Genomic DNA, 17231 nt, shown 5'->3' with positions numbered 1-17231 from the left:
GTAATACGTATTATGATATGATATGGCTGTCGGCTTTATACCACAAGGTGCTGTAGCTGTATACAATAGTATACATGGGATTTTCCCGACTAATATATTTTTATGCAATCATTACTATCTGGATTTTTCCATTTCTATTGGCGCAATCTCTAGCAGTATGTTCTATGGAAACAGTGTTAAATTTAGTGGCCAATCAAAATAGTGAGTTCAGTTACAATGGATCTTAAAGGAGGATATTCTGGTTGTCTGTTGTTCCATGCCTATGCTCTCCACTGTGCAGTAAATTTCATATTGATTATATTATAACCCTCCGTAACAGTTTCATATTATTGCTACCCTTCTAAACACAGCAGCCTCAGAGATGTAAAGTGATAATCAGGAATGTGAATTCAAACAGAACACAAATATTTAAAATATTAAATAATAATAAATGTGTTCAAATTTGAAAAATACTGACAAACATAATATGAACCTAATTTACATAAGCCGTTTCACAGATTTGAATTGGTATACTTTTGTTTTTGATACCTTCCCAGTGGTGGATCTAAAGCAGTCGGGAGGGGGGATAATTTGAGAAAAAATGCATAAGATGTAAAAAATGGCCGCGTAGCGGCTATCGCGTTGAGCTTGCACCATGTAAGGGGTGTCTGGAGTGCCTCATAAATTATAAACTTTTGCAAAATGAAGACCTAATTGAAGCCATTTGGTGGACCATTTTGGCACTATTTTATTGTGTAAAAGTTTAGTTTGAAAAGGCTGAAAATTTATGAAATGACGGTCCAATTGAAGCCATTCGTGGACCAATTTTCACTGTTATTGTATAAATAATGCTTAAAACATAAAGTACTGTGTGTCCAAAGCAGAAATGAAAAGGGCAACTTCTTTGGGGTGTTTGAAGGGGAAGTTGGAAAAGATAAGTGTTGGGAGGTTTTGCAGAATGAAGGCCAATTGAAGTCATTTGGTGCATCATGATAATTATACCATTCCCCCCCCCTCCCCTAAATCCGCGCCTGTACCTACTTATCTGACGATTTACCATTTCTTTTGCCCCTTTAAGTGATTAATATTGGGGAATTCCCATTATTAGTTCACTAACAAAGCATTTACGCAATACATGAACGTCTCGTGACAACGCCACTAGCTACGGTGTCGCCACCGTAAATTTACATCGGGTAGTTGATTTCCATCATAATATGGGTCAAAGACCTTATCGTTGTTGTTTAACATGTTTAAAGTAATTGTGCAAAAAGTATTCAAAAATAGATAATATTTTTTTCCATCATAATCGGGGATCAAAGTCCCTATCGTTGTTGTTAAATATGTTTAAAGTAATATAAAATAAGTATATTATGTGCAAACACTATAGTACCCGGCATCGTCGAGAGTGGCGATACCGAGGTATTTCACCAGACTACATACAGCCGGGGAAAACACACGATTGCGAAACCTCGGGAAATCTATAAATAATCTGTATAAAAGGAATATAAAAAGCTTAACATCTTAAAGTGTTTATCTTAAATAATTCGGCTACCAAAGGAGCAACCTGCAATGGAATAATTGGCCATAGCATATTCTGGTTACACGAATTTTACGCGTAAGTAGAATAATTTACATGTCAGTGGTGGGGTGTAAGGGTATGTATGTATATATACATACATACCCTTGCATTATTATTATTATTATACTCTGTTGGTGGGGTGGGTGTGTGTGGGGGTGTATGTGTGGGGTGTGTTGGGTGTCTATGAGATGGGGTGTGTTCGTTTGTGTATATCCTATGTAAAGTGGTGGGAGTAGGGGTGTTCTTGTGATATTGCCAATAGTAGCTAATAGTAACTCGTTTTCAATGTATATCCAGGATCTGGAAAACGCACACTACCAATAAATGTATGACACAATGAAACATCAGCGCTTTTAGATGTTTGCACTATTAGCTGATAGTCCTAAACCATGTAAAACATGAAGGATGTAAAAATGATCAAAATCTTAAGTAGAGAAATTTGCTACATCATCATGCATTTTAATGGGGCTTCAACTTTGTCATAAGTGCTCTTTTCTTTGTTTTTTTTTTGACAAGTTTTTCATTTCATTTGAATGACTAATCCTTCACTTATAGGTAATTGATAAACAATTTTAGGGCTTTTTTTTAATTATGCTGGGGTCACTGAATGGGCCTAAGGCCAGCAAACCAAGTTATACTCGTTTGGATAAAACCACCCATTTTTTGAGTGGATTTCTTTTATTGAATAATGCTTTGTGAAGCGGTCATTTTCAAGAGTAAAAAAACAATTATATTATTTCTTCTATTATTTCTTTTGTTTTATATTGTTTTGTGAGGCTGTCATTTTAGGGAAAGATTTTGTGCCTCACTCACATTCACGCCTGTATAGTCTCTATGCGCATAAACTGTTATGTTTGATATTTTTTGTGGGTGGATTTCTTTGGTTTTATATTGTTTTGTGAGGCGGGCATTTTTAGGAAAGAGTAAAAAAACTTTATGTTATGTTTTGTATTATTTTGTGAATGGGTTTCTTTTGTTATATATGTGATGCGATCAAGCAAAATCAGTCGGAACTCGGAAATATTAAATTTTCAGTTTCTTATAGGCTACTAAATAGCATTTACAAAGCTGCTTTTGCAGAAAAACCCATTGAAATTGGACAACCAGTTCCAAAGATATTAGCGATTAAAGTGTTTCCAAAACAAGAGGAAACAAAAGGAAATATTCGCTTTGTTTGGCTATATCTCAAAACCAATATTGCCGAGTTCCGACTGATTTTGCTTGATCGCGTCACATATTGTTTTGTGAGGCTGTCATTTTAGGGAAAAGATTTTTGCCTCACTCACATTCACGCCCTCTACGGTCTCTATACGCATAAACTGTTGTGATGTGCCCTCAGTAATTTAATTTAATTATTTAACTTTCTTTACAAGCTGAAAGTATGTCATGAGAAATTTGTGATAAGGGGAAACACCTTGGAAGTAATCACGCAAAAGTTTGTGTATTACTTTCAAATAAAGACTTAGACTTTGTTAGCTTAATCACGTAGTGTATTTGTGTTGCGCATTCGTGTGAATTTGGGTAAAAGTTAATTTTGGCCTTGAGTCAGTACGGCTCCTAACACTGTTATTCTTGATATTGTTTTGTAGTGGATTTCTTTTGTTTTATATTATTTTGTGGGGCGGTCATTTTTGGGAGAGAGTAAAACAATATGTTATATTTTCTATTATTTTGTGAATGGGTTTCTTTTGTTATAAATTGTTTTGTGAGGCTGTCATTTTAGGTGAACGATTTTTTGCCTCACTCACGCCCTCTGTACAGTCTCTGTTTTTGCATAAACTGTTATGTTTGATATTGTTTTGTGAGTGGATTTCTTTTGTTTTATATTGTTTTCTGAGGCTCTCATTTTTCGGGAAAGATTTTGTGCCTCACTCACATTCACGCCTGTACAGTTTTGTTTTTTGCATAAACTGTAATGTTTTATATTGTTTTGTGAGGCGGTCATTTTTCGGAGAGAGTAAAAAAACCTTTTAGGGGAAAGATTTTATGCCTCACTCACAGTCACGCTTATACAGTCTCCATGCGAACAAACTATTATGTTTGATATTGTTTTGGGAGTGGATTTCTTTTGTTATATATTGTTTTGTGAGGCTCTCATTTTAGGGGAAGGTTTGTGCCTCACTCACTTTCACGCTCTCTACAGTTTCTATGCGCATAAACTGTTATGTTTGATATTGTTTTGTGAGTGGATTTATATTGCTTTATATTGTCTTGTGAGGCAGTCAATTTTAGGAGAGTAAAAAACCCTTTATGTTACGTTTTCTATTATCTTGTGAGTGGATTTCTTTTGTTATAATTACATTGTTTTGTGAGGCTCTCATTTTAGGGGAAAGATTTTTTGCCGCACTCACATTCACGCCCTCTACAGTGTCTATACGCATAAACTGTTTTGTTTGATATTGTTTTGTGAGTGGATTTCTTTTGTTTTATATTGTTTTGTGAGACGGTCAATTTTAGGAGAGTAAAAAACCCCTTTATGTTACGTTTTCTATTATCTTGTGAGTGGATTTCTTTTGTTATATATTGTTTTGTGAGGCTCTCATTTTAGGGGAAGGTTTGTGCCTCACTCACTTTCACGCCTGTAGAGTTTCTATGCGCATAAACTTTTATGTTTGATATTGTTTTGTGAGTGGATTTATATTGCTTTATATTGTCTTGTGAGGCAGTCAATTTTAGGAGAGTAAAAAACCCTTTAAGTTACGTTTTCTATTATCTTGTGAGTGGATTTCTTTTGTTATATATTGTTTTGTGAGGCTCTCATTTTAGGGAAGGTTTGTGCCTCACTCACTTTCACGCCTGTAGAGTTTCTATGCGCATAAACTTTTATGTTTGATATTGTTTTGTGAGTGGATTTATATTGCTTTATATTGTCTTGTGAGGCAGTCAATTTTAGGAGAGTAAAAAAACCCTTTAAGTTACGTTTTCTATGATCTTGTGAGTGGATTTCTTTTGTTATATATTGTTTTGTGAGGCTCTCATTTTAGGGGACAGATTTTGTGCATCACTCACATTCACGCTTGTACAGTCTCTATGCGCATAAACTGTTATGTTTGATATTGTTTTGTGACTGGATTTCTTTTGTTTTATATTGCTTTGTGAGGCGTCATTTTTAGGTAAGAGTAAAAAAGCTGTGTTATGTTTTGTGTTATTTTGTGAGTGGATTTCTTTTAATTTAATTAATTAAATTTTTTATGTTTTATTTATTTAACTGACTACTCTTTCTTTCTTCATTTAAAGGGTTGATATAATGCATTTCACCTATATATATTGATTTGTCAAGTTGCCACATATGTGTCCTAACCTGTTGACCAAACAGGTGCACTGAATTGAAGTTCACTTGCATCTTTTGCTATTGGAGGGGGTAGTAAAATGCATAATAAGGTCACCACTGTCAGATTCAAAGACTCCGAACAAATTCAGGCATGGTTCAGGATAGTCGTAATGTGTCCCATGGTCCCACTTCTTAATACAAAATATACAGACACAAGTCACTTGTATCTTTTGCCATGGGAGAGGGAGTAAAATGGACGCAGCTTTAAAAGTATTAGGAGTAGAACCCCGGTGTTTTTCATTGTATTCCTAAACTTCGTTATACACCTATCCGACTTCGCCATTACTGGGGTGTCCCCGATGTAAAACTGCGGTGTCCCGAGGTCGGGGGTTCTATCCATTATTTATTGTGTGCTATACAGAATTGTACCCGGGAATTGTACACAACAGTGATATTCAATACACAATCATGAGTATTGAATTACGAATTAAATATCCCGCTCTGGTACATCTGTGTTGCCGTCAATAGAGGGCCAAATACAGTAAACGCTTCTCGGATTGGTGTATAGCTTCGTGGCATTTCAAGATATACCCATCTAAGACCACATGGTTAGTGAGTAACTAAGTAAGTAAGTAGCATAGACTTCTATAGGGTGTTCCCGCTATGCGGGAAACCAAAAACAACATACTGACAGTGGAGTCGTTGTCGAACAGTTTTAGAATAATTAACATAATATTGCTTTGACAACACAAAACACATTTATGTGAAAATTTAATGCGCAGTTAAATAGCTATTAGCCTGTTAATGATCGGCTGCCCATAGTATACCATATCGTTATAAAATAAACTAAACTTTTAAATTTATTGTGTGTAACAGTATATGAAGTAAGGACACCCATGCATGTCTTTGAGCTTGAGCTTCAACTTTTAGCACCACCTATTTGTATTTCCATTTAATATTTCTTGCATTTGTGATTTTTCTCTAGGTCATTTTCTTCCATTTCTGGTACACAATAGTAGTCGTTAGTTTCAGCAATGGCAGAACGTACCATAAACACGGTAAGATATTAAGATTTAATCATCGTACGTTGAAATCATGCATATAGCTTACGATCTTACCAAAGTTCACAAATCCGGTTTTGTTTAAATAACAATTTGCGCTGTGTAACACCTAACTATAACAAATCGAACCGGCATGTTAAACCTGACCAGTACAAAATACGCTATTCTGAAATAATAATGTCAGAAATTGTGAATTATTGATGATAAGCTTGGTCCCATCAGGACCCATGTGTGTGTCCGCCCGAACCGACCGGTTAAACAAACAAAGAAACAAAGAAACAAACAAAGAAACAAAGAAACAAAGAAACAAAGAAACAAAGAACCAAAGAAAGAAAGAAAGAAACAAACAAACAAACAAACAAACAAACACAAATAATACCCAAGTACTGGGGAGCGAGTTGGCGCAGCGGTAAGTTCCCTCGCCTTGCACCACTGAGGTCCCGGGTTCAAGCCCCGGCGCGGCCCAAGGACTCATGTGCACTTGGTTTATCCCGATTTCATGCTCGCTCTCGCAGATTTTCTCCGGGATCTCCGGTTTCCTCCTGTATCGCAAAAAGCGGTGATTAGTTGTTTGGTTATCAAAAACTTCCTTCACCCAATGGAATTTGGGGAGCTGCACAGATAATTGGCGGATGTTACAATCTAAGTGCGGATAGGTTTGCGCCGTTCGTTTAATTACTGAGACTAACAAATCCAAACAAAAATGAATATATAGCTATGAATATTGCATGAATTAACATTGCAAGATCATAATAGGTGCTCATATTGGCCAGCATGATGGACAGTGACCAAAGTCATCATGTCATAGGGATTAATGGGTTATTATAGGTAGTAGTCACGATGTCCTCCTCAGGTCACCAACTGGATGCAAGACTGGAATCATCTTCAAGAGCGCAGAAGTATATAATTCACCGTACCTGGGCTGGCTATGCGGAACCTTATGACCTATCATTCATGTGTACACCTGTTTGAAATGGCTCGGCTAACTATTTTTTTCTATTACCCCATAGAGTGAAGTTGACCACAGTGATGATGACGTCATCATAATTGAAGATGTAGGTAATATTAAGCGAGAACCAAATTCAAGTTCAGAAGAAGAGCAGTTTTACATGACAGGAACCAAACGTCACATTTCTAGTCCCCCGTATGCATTGGCAGCTTCTGATGAAGAAAATTCATTTGATGGTAATGGACAACAACATCAACAGTTTACACACCACGCAGGACCAAGTAATCCCAACCCCAATCTGGGACCGTCCCAACCAAACAAACGACGAAGAATTCATACAAATAACAGCGACAACTCTTTTAATCCTCAAGAAGTTCGACATGATGATAACATCTACAGCCAAAACAGACCCACACCTCCAATAAGTAAATATGGGCAGCGACCAAGTGTACATACGGAGGAAAATGAAAATGCTACTATTGTTGTGTCCAAGATCAATCCGAAGACATCAGATGCCATGCTACGAATGTATTTCGAAAATAATCGGAGATCGGGAGGCGGTGTGATAACTCAATATAGCTTAGACCACGGCGTGGCAAATATCACTTTCCTCGACCCAGCAGGTGTGTTATAATAATATTTTGAATTACATAAGTACTATTATCTTTATGGCTATAATATACTGTGCCAGAAAAGTATCTTTACACTTGGAAAAATAATCACAATTTCAAAACTGAACCATATTGGGGTAAATTGGTTTTTCAGTAGATGCACTATCTAACCCGGTACCATATGACACCCCATTGAATCCAATGTGGAATCAAGAAGCAAAGTTACAAGCATTTGATTAGACGAAAGTCCAGTTTGAAAAGTGACAAACTGGCCTATTCAAAACTCCACGGACTAGACATCTGGTTTGAGAGTGGTGAATGGTTAACTTGTGCCTTTAGTTTAAAATAAAAGGAACAAAAGAAAACTGAAACAAAAAAGAGTTGACAAATAAAATGAAAGTTCTGAAAATTACAGAGAAGTAAAAACTGAAATAAAAACTAATTTAAATAAAGCTTCATTGCAAAAACTGTATTGTCTCTTTGTTGGGCTTGTCGGTATCTTTTTGTGCCTTGTATAGGCCACGTTGTCTTCTTTTTTAAACTGGACCTTTGTCTATTCAATTGCGTGTAACTTTACCCCTTGAGGTCACATTGGATTCAATGTGGTGTCATAATGTGCCGGATTAGATTAGCGCATCTATTAAAAAACGAATTTACCCCAATATGGTTCAGTTGTTAAATTGTGATTATTTTTCCTAGCGTAAGGATACTTTTTTGGCGCAGTATAGAGGCCGCCAGCCTTTTCGGCGGGATTCGCCATATTGTGGGAACTGCCGTTCTGCATGTTATGCGTTAGTCATTACGCCCCCGATTACGCGGAAGTCGCAGCGTGTGATGCACCTCTTCAGTCAAGGGCGCACACCACTAAATAATCTTCCCATTGAAACACGTGTAAAAACACCGGTTTTCTTTGCTCATTTTGAGGCCTTTTGGGCTCGTTTTAAAATATTTTATGATGACCAGTCGATTGCAAATCGATGAAAGTTTAACATATGTTTCAATGTATGGGGGTTCTTTCATCTCGTTTTCCCGCTAGGAGGCCGCGAACAGCGCCCTCACTGTTTTTGACATGCTCTCAAGACTGCAAACGCGATTCTGCCATTTTTTAATTTTCGGACCTATTTTCTCAATAATTATAAAAATGCGACTTTTTTGGCGACTCAAATTTATGTATAGGCTTTACACTTTTATTTAAGCTATAATTCGCCACTCTTTCTGATTAATAAGTCTACAGACCAGCCCAAAATACCTCAAAAAGTTTCTGTTTTTTACCGGAACTCATTAGGGTTACACAAATGGCGCATTGATTTAGTGGTGTGCCCCCTCAACGCGGTGATCTTAGACAAGACAGTCCGTACCCACAAGATGGCGGCGTTGACGTCACAATGACTACCTCTATACTAATATTCTTTTTCCTGCATCAACTGGCAAGCGAGTGACAGACAACAATGCTCCCTTGTATGACAATGTAAAAATTTAATTGGTAGGCCTAATATATAAACGAATAATAGTGTTTACTATATGCCTCCACTTGCATGGTTAAAAAAGGCTGGATTTATACTCGATCGCATATCTTAAGTCTGCACAAGAAGTAACGCAGCTGTTATAAATACGCCTATAGCTTCAGAACTAATAATTGTTTTTACAATATCATTTAACATAAAAAGAAGGATAATTTATTTACGCGTATTTTTATACCTAATTTGTCCAGTTTTGTTCAATATTAACAATACAGCAGTGTTTTGAAACAAAGATATCCGAATGTAAAGGTTGCAGCTATTTGTATTGATTTGAAGTAAAGCGCGAAGATAATGACGTGCTTTACGTGCTACAGTCCTGACATAATAGAGACATTGCGATTTCCAAACGTAGACGTAGACCGTACGTTTTCACGTACGTTAATACGTACGGTTTTACGTAGATATACGCTGGCGAAGTTACGTAATTAAGCGGATTAACTACCATAGCAATATGTACACACAATTTTGAATATACCGCGCTGCACTACAAGCAGGTTGCACTCATCACCTGTCTTCAATCATATAATAGATTGAATACAATACCGCTCTTTTCAAAGAGACTAATCTTACAGGTGCAAGTGATTAGCATTTCTTTGACATCTATATGTCATCAACCATAGATGTCAAAGAAATGCTAATCACTTGCACCTGTAACATTAGTCTCTTTGAAAAGAGATGTATTATATTCAATCTATTAAATGCTTGAAGACAGGTGATGATGCAACCTGTTGTAGTGCAGAGAGATCTATATAGGTTATTCACGTTACTCATGTGTGACTTCTAACAAAAGGTGCTGGTTCCGTAGTATGCCTCATTCAAACCAATTCAATGCACGACCTCGGACTTACTTGCATGACTTTGGCGGGCTATTTTGAAACAGTCATGGTTGCACATGCAGGTACTTCTTTTGAAAATCCTAAACAAGGTATAGCAGTCGTTGATAAGATATGCAGCTTATAGAACACGGATAACCTCTTATTCAAAAATTGTATTCATCTATTTCTATGGTAGTTAATCCGATTATGACGTCACTTCGCCAGCGTATAGAGTAGCAATACAACAATACGTGTAATGTGCTGCTCACAATACATATCGCTTTTGACTGCATCGTGCATGGTACATTGGTCCGAGCAATGTATAGGGAGCTTGTCATCATTATAGGCCTAATAGTCCCCGCACACCGACACCGCCTGGCTAATAATTATTTGGTGCAGAAGGGACACTAAAATGAATACACGGGATCGATACACGTGAATTGCTATGCACGATTTTGATATCAGACGAAAATCTTCTGATACCGGGTTAGAAAATGATGAATATCTCCCGTCATGATTTTTTTCTCAAGAAACCAGATTTGGTCTCATAAACTTGGAAATACGTGTTGAACAGATATGATAGTCGCTAGAAAATGCGCTTTGAAAATTGGCCGTGCGCTTTGAACTCAAAATTTGACCATTTTATATTGCGTTGGTCCTGTTATGGACTACAGCGTGCAGCGTGTAGTACAGCTGCACTCACTGTAGGCAGTATAAAGTCGATGACCATTGACCTCAATGGGGTATACAAGCTTAATCACGCACAACCAAGATCGATTACCCGGCTATTGTGAGTAGCCTTAGTTATGTCCTCGACTAATTATTAGTTTAAAAAGAGCTTTAAAGGTTTGAACCAAATGGCTAATCGTGGCTGTGGATTTAACCTACCATGGCGATTCCTGCCATGAAGATATAGGGTCGAAGACACTGTGCCCCGGGGTATAGAAGTTGGATGTCCCCTTTTATTCAAGATTCAAGATTCAAGATTATCGCATAGAACTCCCAGATAATTTAAGAAAATGGAAGATTAGATTACCATAAAAACAAAACAGTACCGTAATCTTTATCGGGGTTCTATGTAAAATAGTGGCGGCACCAGGATTTTTTTCCGGGAGTATGTGGGGGGGTGAATTGGGGGGGGCAAATCAACACATTTTGCGCAAAATTGTCGCAAAAGATGGAAATTTACTTAATGTTGGTGTTTTTTGCCTCAAAAGTGTGGGGGGGGGGGGCAAACAGGGGGGGGGCACTGCCAAAGAATACTTGCCCTCCCCCCTTTTTTTGACCTGCCAATAAATCTGTTCCCCCTATAATAATTCACCACCCCGAGGATACACAAAATTATTGCCCCACCCCTCACCTGTACAAAAAACACATGATATTTTGATTATAACATTCGTAGGGACACACTCGTTCTCTACGTTTCCTTTACCTAGATATGAGGTAAAATCAGCATATTTCAACGTGGAACGTACGTTTTAATGCTACGTTGAGTCCAAAATAAGATATCGCAATGTCATTTTTTAAACGCAAAATATCACACACATTTCAATGGACAATCTCTGCGTATGGATACCACGTTTAAGTTTAGTCAACTGTTAAAGGTGAACCTCATTGAAAATAAAGTTATATATCAATGGAAAGCTTATGATGTCAGGAAGCAGAAAAGAATATTTTTTATTTGCCTAACGTACCAGGCTAGACATAATCTCCATGCAAAGATTGGATATTGGCACCCCCCCTAAATTACAAAACGAAATCGTTCAAATTGGGCGCTTTCGTTGATGACGTCAGCCCGGGGACACACAGTTACTTCCGAGTTTGATTGTAAACACAATGTCCATGCATTTACTGTGGCATGCATCGGGCCAATGCACGAATTCAGTCATTGTCAACTTACTTTACATGAAAAATATCTTCAATAAAATAAGAATAACATGAAGGAAACATCATGATCAAATCAAGAATGAAGTTCCTGAATAAAGTGTGTGGATTTAAAAATGGGAAAAGTGCTGGCCGGGGTGATTTGGGATAGGCCAAGCCATCCACGATATCACTGATATGCATAGGGAATATTACAGTAGTGCACGAAGAGCAAAGATTCGCCGAAGAACCGGAATGAAAACAGATTGCAAAAAATAACTGCTAGTGCTACCAGTTCAGATCGTTACACCAAGTTGAGATGAACTTATCACAATGAGAAAATGAAGGAATAGAATAAGGTACATGTACAGGATTTTTTAATTATTTCTTAGCTTTACAACCGGTCATGTATGATAGGCGAACTCGTGAGATACATACGGGATGAACTCAGTGCGTGACTGACCGAGACTCAGTCGCCGAGTCCGGCGCCGAATGTTCAGTATCCGCGACTGTACTGTACTTGCAGACAAAATGACCGATTTTATATTCACATTCTGATATTTCCAAGTTATTGCTACTTCATCAGCAAAATTTATTCATGTAAATGTTCCAAATATAAGATAACGATTGATCAAATCTACTGAAACACACGCAGGCAGGACGAAGCGAGTCGCTGTGTTTGTGCATAACCCTGGAACCACCTGTCGGGTCCCTTCTTCAGCAGCAATTTACGCATCATGTGCGGTAATCCATAAAACATGAATGGTTCACTTTTCAGTACCGTATACTGATTGTACTATCACTAAAGAATCGTGACACAAGTGACAATATTTTAATTTTATTCAGATTTCAGAATTCCATCAAATAATGGTCTATCAAGCCCAATTTGTATTGATTTTATAATAAAATATCTGTTTCTTTCAATCGTGATTGTGTGGAAAGAATGTATTACCGCAATGCGCTAAATATGAAAACCAAGTTTATATGGGCTGGATTTGATGAAATCGGCGGTTTTTTATTAATTTTTTAATTACTGCAAGACGATATTTTTTAATCAGATATTTTAAAATGAATCAAGAATAGGGAATGTCACAAACAAGTATTTAATTTTGATTTTGATTTAAACTTTTGATAAACACAAGGAATTAATTCCTACCTCGGAATTTTCAGATGGTACTCCATCTTTCATCAGCGAGTGAGTGACTGTATCACTCGCTGATGAAAGATGGAGTACCATCTGAAAATTCCGAGGTAGGAATTAATTCCTTGTGTTTGGATCAAAAGTTTAAATCAAAATCATGATTTATACCAACACAGATGAACTTTCATGAAAGTATTTAATTTGTTATTCGATCATGTTTATTCAGTCCATGACATGAACGGCAGCAGCAAGCATTTGCGCATGGAATTGATCCCAGCGCGAAATTCAAACTCAATTAGCCTACCCAATTATACCCAGCTAGTTATGACTGATTTTGTCAAAAATTTACGGAAAATTTACGTGTTGACAATAATTCTACTATTTCTAATATATATAGAAGGAACCAGTAACTTGAAGATTCCTCTAATTTCAAGCTTTATTGTGAAAATCAGACTTGCCGGACAGCTTGCAAAGTACAGGAAGCAAGTCTTGTTTACATGTTTCCGAGCAGGATCACGTGACTGCGAACCCTGAGCTTACGTCACGAGCATTCCCAAGGTCATAGACGATTGATTTGGGTGCTTTTTGGGCGCCTTAAAAAAGACCAAAAATTCATTGGTTTTTTAATTTTTCAGCTTTATTGGCCATAAAAAAAATCGGAAAAAATAGTTTTTAGTATCCTGACATCATAAGCTTTCCATTGATATATAACTTTATTTTCAATGAGGTTCACCTTTAACACATCGCTGTAGCTTTATTATAATGATTTGTTACAAACAAAAGGGATCATAATAATAATTAGACTTTCTTTCGTATGTTCATTATCCTTGACTGTCTTTAACATAATGTGAAATGGACAAATTTTGTGCATTTTCAACCATGTATCTACGTTCATTTCAAACGTAGAAAATCTTCAAAACTGGCGAAATACGTGACCTCGCTTCGATACAGGAGAGTGATTTTGAATAGATCAACGTACGTCCGATGTCTACGTTTGGAAATCGCAATGTCTCTAATAACCATTGATCGCAGTAAACTACAACTTTTAAATTCGGGTATTTTTCTTTAAAAGCACTACTGCTTTGTTAAAGTTGAACGACATTTGACAAATGGGGTATCACAATTTGTGTAAATATAAAATCATCCTTCTCTCTATGTTGAAATATTGTGAAAACAATTATTAGTTCTGAAGCTATAGGCGTATTTATAACAGCTGCGTTACTTCTTGTGCAGACTTTATTTTCGCGCATTGCACTACTGGTGCGACATGCGTTCCTTATCGCTTGTCCGGCGAATTGAACATTTATCTACCACCAAAAGTACGAACAATAATCACCAACATTTCAAAATGTTTAATGATTCTTTTAGCCGCAAAAGAAGTCACTCAAAGATCACACAAATTAGAAGGCTCTACTCTTTCTGTTATCCCGGGAGAAAGGAAAAAAGCTCGCCCGTATGATCCATATCGTCTTTGCCTCACGGGGATACCTGACGGAGTAACTGATGAATTCCTGACTTCTTTCATTGATGGCCGCACTCAAAAGGAGGAGGATCCCGATATTTCGTACGGAGAAGTACCCGGAACAGCTTTGGTGACATACCACGCAAAGTTTGAAGGTATTCTTATTAAAAGTTTAATTCCATGTATTTGTTATAATTAACATAAGTTAGACCTATTTTAAGTTTCAAATATGTTAAATATTGACGATCTTGTTACATTTCTATGCTCTAACCTGTCAACGGCAAAGGAAATCGCCTGACAGGGTAAACCTTATAATTATATTAGTAACATTTCCTATTCCTTTTTCTACAAATGTTACATCAAAAACAACTACTTCTACAACTACTTCCCTGGTTCTTATGAATTTCACATTGTTTTCAGATATTAACCAGGCCATTCATAATTTCACAAAACGAAAGCTAAAAGATTCCTTCGTCAGAGCGTCTCGTGTACAGGTTGCCGACAGTATTTATGTGCACAATTTGAAACCAGGATCATCCCAACAATCAATTGAGCTGTATTTTGAAAGCACAAAGAATAGTGGTGGGGATTGTGTTCGGGAAGTTCGTCTTCTTGAGGACAAGAACCAAGCTGTCGTTTTCTTTGAAAACTGGAAAGGTAATTATCAATTCGTCGGTCGCAACACATAGTGGCGTAGAGTGATTTTCAAAATTTTCCGTTTCACATAGTGGCGTATAGGTGGCGTATAGGTTTAGAGCTAGCTATTATCCTATAATAGTTATTCCTTATTAACTGTTAAGGGTACATTTTAATAGTTTGAACCTTAAACTTCAATTACAAATGGAATCGGGCCACTGAGAGTAACAGTGGAGGAGTGTCGACTCCGTTACTAGTAGCATATCCTTCAAAATTGTTTTGATCGGAAACGTATTTTGTCCTTCACGTACGCCACTATGTGTTGCGACCGACGAATTACATCAATAATTAGTTATTGATTTTTTTAATTGTCTTTAACACCTAGAGAACATATTATTGGCCAATGTAATTCACAACATCATGTAATATTTCTACTCAAAATACTAATGAGCACATTCCTCATGTAATGTGCAAAATGTTCCATCAATGAGGACATGTGTTTCAAACAAACGAAACAGTAAGTAACCATTTCGTTTTTTACTAATTTTTTGTCTCCCTAGTTGTTGAACGAGTCACAAAGAAGGGGCACACACTTGAGGGTTTCAAATTAAAGGTTACACCTTTCTACGACTTTCTGGGTGCAGAGGTATCAATCGACGGACCAACGCCGAGGGTTCCTAAACCCGAGGTCGTTGACGTGGACCCGTTAATTGCTGAATACATTTTCAACGAAGGCCAGATCCAATCACACCTTCATCATGAGATGCGAAAGGTAGTGACTAAAATCGAATGGCCACACGAGCAGAATAACCACAAAATGCAGTTATTGCCCGACACTACACTTAACAAAGATCCATTATTGTGGAAATCATGGAAAGAGAACGCCATTACACGGGTAAAGGCTTTCTTTGATCAGTACGAAACACGCGAAATACGTGTTAATCGAGCATTCTGGAATGAGATCTGTGAAAATCTTACGCAAAGAAATCTTCAATTTGTCCGTCCAATATTGAGATCAAATGAGGGCGTAATTGTCTTGAGAGGAAAATCAGAAGATGTCAAAAGCGCAGAGACCGATATCATGAATCACGTAGAGACTTTAGAAGAAGCTGCCGAAAGAGAAAGACAAACGGTTACTGAACATATACCCTTCAATTCAGACAATTTCAAACTGCTTCTTTTGTGTCGAATTAAAGAAGAAATTGAACAACGCTGGGCAAATGTGAAGTTTACTTTACACCCGAGCTCCAATACGATAGAATGCGTAGGTATGCAGAGCGAAGTATTCAAGGCACAATTTGAAATATCCAATAAACTGCATAATCTCAGCACACGTTCAATCGACGTAAGTACGTGCAAAAGCCGCTTTGTGAATCTTGTCGAGGACAAAATACACGAAATCTTCAATTCAAGGAACATACACGCTGCATGCCGGTCGGAAGGATGTAAAATTACAGTCTCTGGAAAAACAGATGCTGACAGAGATCGCGCTGTTCAGTACATCGAAACCGAGATTGTGAGGAAAAGTGTGAACATTGAGAATGAACCAACTCTTCTAATTCTTCGATCAGCGAAAGGACAAGATCATTTCAGTGAAATAAATAGTCGGAAAGTGGTCCTTGTTGCTTTGAATTCTAACAACACGCAAGTTGACATCACAGGATTCATCACAGACGTTGGTACTGCAGTACGCGCTATTGAAGAATTCATTGAAGAGAATGTCATTCTTGAAAGGATATTCAAAGCAGAGAAGGGGAAGGTGCGTTTCATATCAGAACATAAGGGACAAGAACTACGTGATCTTCCGGGAACCAGCCGTCAACACTCAGTGACTCAAATTCGGCCTCAGCTGGAAAGCCGCCCAAGCAGATTCCACATTACCGGAACGCAACAAGGCATGTCGGTAGCAATGAAACACCTTGAAGGGCTCGTGGACAACATTGTGTATCAGCAATATCCGGTTGCGAAAGCGGGAATTCCACAATTGCTTCGAGAAAACAAAGGACAAAGATTTTTAAAGACGGTTGAGAAGGAATGCGAATGCATTGTTGAGATTGACAAAGATTTTGAATCATTTGAAGATGATCAAGATGATGTCGTTCGTGGTGTGTCTACCAAGAAAGTGCAGGTACTTCGTCGACATACCCTACCAGGAGGTTGTCTGTTGATGGTCTGCAAAGGAGATTTGACAGTAGAACAGGTAGATGGCATCGTAAATGCAGCAAATACGGATTTGCAACACGTCGGGGGATTGGCCAAGGCTATTGTGGTTGCAGGTTAGTTGATCTAGATTCAATATTATTTCTAGATGCAATTTTATGTTATTTTGCATGATATTAAAAAT

General features: G+C 37.5%; 1 protein-coding gene across 1 annotated transcript in view; it reads left to right on the top strand.

Annotated features, from left to right (window-relative positions):
* The first annotated feature begins 1467 nt into the window (after positions 1 to 1467).
* LOC140147985 (protein mono-ADP-ribosyltransferase PARP14-like) overlaps positions 1468 to 17231 on the top strand; it is a 46945-nt gene continuing 31181 nt past the window's right edge. The window contains exons 1-6 of the transcript XR_011858428.1: positions 1468 to 1594; positions 5815 to 5887; positions 6901 to 7462; positions 14158 to 14406; positions 14672 to 14908; positions 15448 to 17163. The gene's annotated coding sequence lies outside the window, so the exon portion shown is untranslated. The remainder of the gene's footprint in view (positions 1595 to 5814; positions 5888 to 6900; positions 7463 to 14157; positions 14407 to 14671; positions 14909 to 15447; positions 17164 to 17231) is intronic.

The sequence above is a fragment of the Amphiura filiformis genome, chromosome 3, assembly GCF_039555335.1.
Source record: "Amphiura filiformis chromosome 3, Afil_fr2py, whole genome shotgun sequence".
Classification (NCBI taxonomy): Eukaryota; Metazoa; Echinodermata; class Ophiuroidea; order Amphilepidida; family Amphiuridae; genus Amphiura; species Amphiura filiformis.
This window is presented reverse-complemented; position numbering and strand designations above follow the sequence as displayed.